The sequence below is a fragment of the Littorina saxatilis genome, linkage group LG7 (genome assembly GCF_037325665.1).
Source record: "Littorina saxatilis isolate snail1 linkage group LG7, US_GU_Lsax_2.0, whole genome shotgun sequence".
In the NCBI taxonomy this organism is placed as follows: Eukaryota; Metazoa; Mollusca; class Gastropoda; order Littorinimorpha; family Littorinidae; genus Littorina; species Littorina saxatilis.
Window position 1 is genome coordinate 1,828,192 of NC_090251.1, and position 7,500 is coordinate 1,835,691.

The 7,500-nt window shown below is 44.6% G+C and overlaps 1 protein-coding gene across 8 annotated transcripts in view; it reads right to left on the bottom strand.

The window, feature by feature from the left end:
• Nucleotides 1-7,500, bottom strand: part of LOC138970437 (putative ammonium transporter 1) — a 66,267-nt gene that overhangs the window by 25,245 nt on the left and 33,522 nt on the right. The gene's annotated exons all lie outside the window — the stretch shown is intronic.

The following is a 7,500-nucleotide window of genomic DNA, read 5'->3' on the forward strand; positions in this document are numbered from 1 at the left end:
GCAAATACATCAAAGGTTTTATCTATTTTTTCATGTAAATGTGTGTGTGTGTACCCGTGTGACTTGGAATAATAGGCCGTGAAAAGTAGGATATGCGCCGAAATGGCTGCGATCTGCTGGCCGATGTGAATGCGTGATGTATTGTGTAAAAAATTCCATCTCACACGGCATAAATAAATCCCTGCGCCTTGAATATGTGCGCGATATAAATTGCATAAAATAAAAATTAAAATAAAAAATAAATCCCTGCGCTTAGAACTGTTGTGTGTGTGGGTGTCGGTGTTCTTTTTTTTCTCTTCTTTTTTGTGTGGCAATTATAGCTGTTAATATACATTCAACATCCCCACGTCTATGGCTCCTTACCCCGCCCACGTGTTATGTTATTTTCACCTATCTGTTATCGTGTGTGTACGTAGTTGACAAGAAAAAGCGTATTACCTCGTGTTGTCTTTTTCCCAACACGGTTTTAACGGACTCTGGCTTTCTTCATAAAGTGACGTCGACGAAGACAAACCAAAGTCCGCGAGTAAACCCGTTGTTTTGTTAAAAAACATGCCTATCTTTGGACTGCCACAATACGGTTTTTGCTGCCATGATAACATTATTTATTTATGACAGAGGAAAGGACGGCTGTGCATTGCCCCTTGAATTGCAGCCTCAAAGACCATTCCCCCAGTTTTGGTGTAATTGTTTTACATTGAATGGTATAATTTTTAATTTATTTTCTTAACTAATTCCTTCCGGCAGTCAAGGCGTGCCCATCCAGGGTTTACGAGACCTACCCGTGAGATGCATGAATTAATCACGACAGTACCCGAGTTGGCCAGTCTCCTCCGCCTACAGTGTGGCACACACAGAGAGAACTCTTGGGGCGGGAGGGTAGCGGCACTGGCTTGGGGCGGGAGGGTAGCGGCACTGGCTTGGGGCGGGAGGGTAGCGGCACTGGCTTGGGGCGGGAGGGTAGCGGCACTGGCTTGGGGCGGGAGGGTAGCGGCACTGGCTTGGGGCGGGAGGGTAGCGGCACTGGCTTGGGGCGGGAGGGTAGCGGCACTGGCTTGGGGCGGGAGGGTAGCGGCACTGGCTTGGGGCGGGAGGGTAGCGGCACTGGCTTGGGGCGGGAGGGTAGCGGCACTGGCTTGGGGCGGGAGGGTAGCGGCACTGGCTTGGGGCGGGAGGGTAGCGGCACTGGCTTGGGGCGGGAGGGTAGCGGCACTGGCTTGGGGCGGGAGGGTAGCGGCACTGGCTTGGGGCGGGAGGGTAGCGGCACTGGCTTGGGGCGGGAGGGTAGCGGCACTGGCTTGGGGCGGGAGGGTAGCGGCACTGGCTATGAAACCATTTGTGCCTAACAGCGTTGGTACGACCTCCATGTTTGGCGAGGGATTTATTCTCGGGGTCAACTTTGTTCAGACTCTCATCAGTGTTCAAACGCACCCGTGTGCGCGCATGCGAACGATAATAATCCCAAGCTCACGCAAAAGTCGTAGGCCTTCGAAAACACGAATACAAGCATGCAGGAAAAAGAAGAAAAATGGGTGGCGCGATTCTATCGCTGCATGATATCCCGGGGATAGCAGCCCGAATTTCCCTGTGGGAATTCCCCAAGGTCAATCAGATATACACGCACTAAATCACCTCCTGTGACAGTCTTGCCACACTGTAAATCCACGCAATTGGGAACCCCGCGAACACTGAGTTACCTTACAGCCATCGCTTGCACTGCAAATCACATATGCCGGTTTCCCGTGCCATGCATCTAGGTCACGACGACACCAACATCTCTGTCACTGCATGGCCACAGGGCTGCAGAACAGGGAAAGCGGGCTGTTGGGGGGCAAACGAAGAGGTTCCAGGACATTCTAAAAGTCTATCTGCCAGACTTGGACATCCAGGTCGACCCGTTGGCTCAACTTTCCATAACGGACCAAAGCGGCGCCGTCAGATTCACTCTGTTGCCCACGACTACTTGGGCTCAACTTTCCATAACGGACCAAAGCGGCGCCGTCAGATTCACTCTGTTGCCCACGACTACTTGGGCTCAACTTGCCATAACGGACCAAAGCGGCGCCGTCAGATTCACTCTGTTGCCCAGAACGTTGAAGACAGAAGACATCTTTTTGCAGATCAAAAGCGGACAGTGTGAAACGTGAGAGCTGCCAGGACCTCACTAGCTATATCTTGCCATGGGTGTCCTGCACGTGGGAGCGGATAGGCCGCGTCAGTCACCTCCGCAGACATGTGCACACTCAAAACGCCCATCAGTAGTAAACAAACCAAATGTCAGTAGTTTTTAAAATGTTTCAGTAGTAAGCTGTAACGACGGGGGATATAGCTCAGTCGGTAGCGCGCTGGATTTGTATTCAATTGGCCGCTGTCAGCGTGAGTTCGATCCCAGGTTCGGCGGAAATTTATTTCACAGAGTCAACTTTGTGTGCAGACTCTCTTCGGTGTCCGAACCTCCCCCCGTGTACACTACATTGGGTGTGCACGTTAAAGATCCCACGATTGACAAAAGGGTCTTTCCTGGCAAAATTGCTTAGGCACAGTTAATAATTGTCTACCTATACCCGTGTGACTTGGAATAATAGGCCGTGAAAGGTAAATATGCGCCGAAATGGCTGCAATCTACTGGCCGTATAAAATTTCATCTCACACGGCATCACTGCAGAGCGCCTAGAACTGTACCCACGGAATATGCGCGATAAAAGACTCATTGATTGATTGATAATTCTGCTCACAAAGCACACCAACTAAAACACTATGACGCAGTAGAATGGGAATTACTATTTATTAACAAGCCAAGGTGAAACATCAACACTGTTGTCTTCTTTGGTGACAGAGCTGGTGTCTCCTCTTTACTATCTGAATCTCGCACTCTTTTTATATTTAGTCAAGTTTTGACTAAATATTTTAACATCGAGGGGGAATCGAAACGAGGGTCGTGGTGTATGTGTGTGTGTATGTGTGTGTGTATGTGTGTGTGTGTGTGTGTGTGTGTGTGTGTGTGTGTGCGTGCGTGCGTGTAGAGCGATTCAGACCAAACTACTGGACCGATCTTTATGAAATTTGACATGAGAGTTCCTGGGATTGATATCCCCAAACGTTTTTTTCATTTTTTTGATAAATGTCTTTGATGACGTCATATCCGGCTTTTCGTGAAAGTTGAGGCGGCACTGTCACGCCCTCATTTTTCAACCAAATTGGTTGAAATTTTGGTCAAGTAATCTTCGACAAAGCCCGGGGTTCGGTATTGCATTTCAGCTTGGTGGCTTAAAAATTAATTAATGACTTTGGTCATTAAAAATCTGAAAATTGTAAAAAAAAATAAAAATTTTTAAAACGATCCAAATTTACGTTTATCTTATTCTCCATCATTTGCTGATTCCAAAAACATATAAATATGTTATATTCGGATTAAAAACAAGCTCTGAAAATTAAATATATAAAAATTATTATCAAAATTAAATTGTCCAAATCAATTTAAAAACACTTTCATCTTATTTCTTGTCGGTTCCTGATTCCAAAAACATATAGATATGATATGTTTGGATTAACAAGAAGAGCAAACGCTCGATCGAGTCACTTTCGCAGTTCTGAATATTATATGAGGCATCAGATGGACAGGAAGAAATTGCTATTCACAACACAATGAGTCACGTTCACATAAAATTTGAGCCCGGTCACTTTTATAGTTTCCGAGAAAAGCCCAACGTTAAGTTGTGTGTTGCCGAACAGAAAAGGCTAGTTATCTCCCTTGTTTTTCTGATAACGTTCGTAAAAGGCTACAGATGTAAATACTTTGATGTAAAGAATAATCCTACAAAGTTTCAATCACATCCGATGAACTTTGTCAAAGATATAAAATGTCTAATTTTTCCTTTGACGCTGACCTGTGACCTTGAAAAAGGTCAAAGGTCAACGAAACCATCGTTAAAGTGTAGAGGTCATTGGAGGTCACGACTAAACAAAATATGAGCCCGATCGCTTTGATAGTTTCCGAGAAAAGTCCAACGTTAAGGTGGTGTCTACGGACGGCCGGCCGGACGGCCGGCCGGCCGGACAGACTAACACTGACCGATTACATAGAGTCACTTTTTCTCAAGTGACTCAAAAACACGCTCAGAAAGTTAAAACAAAGAGAGGTACAGAAAAGCGTGCTATCCTTCTTAGCGCAACTACTACCCCGCTCTTCTTGTCAATTTCACTGCCTTTGCCATGAGCGGTGGCCTGACGATGCTACGAGTAAAATGGCATTGCGTTTCATTCTGTGAGTTCGACAGCTACTTGACTAAATATTGTATTTTCGCCTTACGCGACTTGTTTTCTTTTCCATTTTCACTTCAATCACGCAGACGCTGGACAAAGTAAGTCTAAGAACAAAGACTCAATGCTGAGAACACGCGCGCTTCCGGTAAATCGGAAAAGGTCTTTTCAGCGCAACGGCCAGAAAATAAAGTACAAACAATTTTATTTTTTTGGTAAAACATCAGAATTTCGGAATTTTAATTAAAAATCCGCAGCACCGTATTCTGCATATAAAAATCGGAGAAATTACGGAGAAACCGTAGATGTGCACAGGTCTGCCTCCGGACCCATCAGACCAGACATCTAAGGCAGCTTCAACAACGTAGGACGAACGTCAACAACAACACAACTATGTGTGTGACATCACGACACAAACATATCCCACGCATTTTAAGCTAATAATGCTTGTATTTTATTTCTTACGAGGAAATTTTTTATATGTAAAATGTTGAATTAATGTCCAATGTTTTGTAAAGCGCCATGAGACTGTTATCTGGCGGTGAACAGCGCTATAGAAGAATGTTTTATTATTATCATTATTATATCTTTCACTTGCGAAAGGACAAACAAGGAGAAGGCGAACACACACCAACTCTTGACACACACAGTGTGTTTTTAATGTGCTACCGTCCGATCTTTATCAAAAGGGCGTAAACTTGATATCTCCAAATATGGCCGTAAAAAGACTCGCGCATTATTAAAGGCACAGTGCAGCTCACAGCCTTCGTTTTGCGTTTTTGTTGCAGCTGAGTGCATTTACAGTTCAAAAATCCTCCCATGGTAGTAAAACAAACCCAAAACTACCCAACGACGACATCTGTGAAGCTCGACAGTTTCTTGTTCACGCGAGTGCATAAATTAACCTAGTTATTACGTGGTGTTTGGACGGAGTTCGATTCAACTGAGTGATTCCGGCCTCCATTTTGTTTTACACAAACTCATGATGACGTCTGACATAGTTTGCTAGTGACGTGTCTTTTTGTGCATGATATGGTGATCTACCTGATCTAAATTTAGATCCAAAAATAGGCCAAGACCAGCAGGGTCCGAGTACGAAATTAATTCGTAAAAAAAAAAATCGCACTTCTTGACTCTTTGGGTGCAAGTCAATGAAACTTGGTAGTTCTTCAAACGGATAGCTGCCTGAGGTATGACTAAAAGCCCCAGGGGCTCCGTGCACCTGGATTTGACAAGTTCAGTACCTTTAATGGCAATAGAGAAACATTCTCAGTGGTTGAAGTTAATGACGCAGAGTAAGGGGAGGGAAGAATGGACGAAGCCATAAAGGGAGGTAAGCCGATACCTTGCTGATCGCTGCGTGCTTCATGAAGGGCATGCCCCGATACGCTCCCCTGGCCAGTGAGGTCAAAACAATATGTGCACAGAAAAACAGTGCTGACGCTGCACTTTTAACATTGTCATCAGAGGCCTTTGGAGGTAATGTTGTACTTTAGCATTGTTATTCCACAGCTCACAGTCAAGTGGCATTATTGACCCTATTTTTGTTGTATATAAGTCGCGTAAATGATCAAATCAAAGAATGTTTCTCGGGAAATTAATTGACGGATTGAGCTCCGAAATTAATCACAATTATTTTATTAATTTGGTGATTTGATCGAGGAAAATGACTGCCATGGTTGTCTCCGATTGGAAACAATACACACACAATATCGCCATAGTTTTCTTTCTTCATTCGTCAAAATGTCTGTGCCGATGTTTCTGTTCTTATAAACACAATGTAGTAAAAAAAATAAAAAATAAAAAGTTAAAAAAAGGCATATTCTGTACACCTCTGCACAAAGTTGACTCTGGGAAATAAATCCCATCCCGAACGCGGGAGTCGAACCCACACCGAAAGCGACACCTGGTTTCAAGCCAGCATCACTACCGACTAAGCTATCTCTCCGCTCTCTAACAACCATTGACAAAAATACCTTTGAGCAACACATGACAATTAATGACATCGTTTTCAGGGCGTGACGAATCACGTGCTTTGAGCAACACGCGGCAACTAATGACATCGTTTTCAGGGCGTGACGTATGACGTGCTTTGAGCAACACACGGCAATTAATGACATCGTTTTCAGGGCGTGACGTATCACGTGCTTTGCGCACTGATCAATACGATATGGTCTAGCTTTGCATGGTGGAGGCGCTAAGAATTTAGCAACATTGCTATTAGAGCATTGACACTTCCGTTTGTTATTGCGGTCGTGGTGCTTTCTCGTGGGGTGTTGTGGCCTTGGTTGTTGTTGTTGTTGTTGTTGTTGTTGTTGTTGTTGTTGTTGTTGTTGTTGTTGTTGTTGTTGTTGTTCTTTGGTTGCTGTTATTTTTGTTAAAGATATATTCATAAGGTGGCATTATGTAAAACAAAGTTAGTTCGGACCACAAAACAAGCTATATGCATTGCGGCTAAGAGCGGCAATGAAGCCCTATCAAAATCAAAGGAAGATCAAACTCACAAGACAATCGAAAGTGAATTTTTTTTTTAATCTAATGACTTGAAGACGAGTATCAGAGAAAAGTAACATGGCGGAAAATGGAATGTCGAATTGTTACGAGAAGGGAGAAATAGGCGGGAGAAGGGGAGACATTGGATGTTGTTTCCGTCAGATGGTGGGGGCTGGGGAGGGGGAGGGGGGGGGAGGGGCGTGTGCAACAAAGAAGAACCGCTATAAAGCTACAAGCCGCTCTATATCTGAGACAATAACATCTTTTTTTGTCAAGGGGGGTGAGACAAGAAAACAAAAGTATGGAACAGAAAAAAGGAATGGGAAAAGGCAGTCTCGGATTTTGCACTTAGAGTGCTGAACCTATAACAACCGCCTGGTGTCCATTTCAAAGTTTAGTATTTAAGAAGCCTGGCCGGGACACTGTGCCGGCAGGACAGCAATCTTTTTCATCGTCCTTCACTGACGCGGTTTTTTTCTGCGTGACGCGTTTCCGTGTGAAATGTACTTTTTTGTCTTACAAAGAAAGGTCAGCAAATACAAATCCAAGATTGCCAGTGTGCTGATGATAAAGATTCAAACTAACTCCACATTGTTACCCCAAGTTTACCGAGACGCCCGTCACGGCATCACATTGTTACCCCAAGTTTACCGAGACGCCCGTCACGGCATCACATTGTTACCCCAAGTTTACTGAGACGCCCGTCACGGCATCACATTGTTACCCCAAGTTTACCGAGACGCCCGT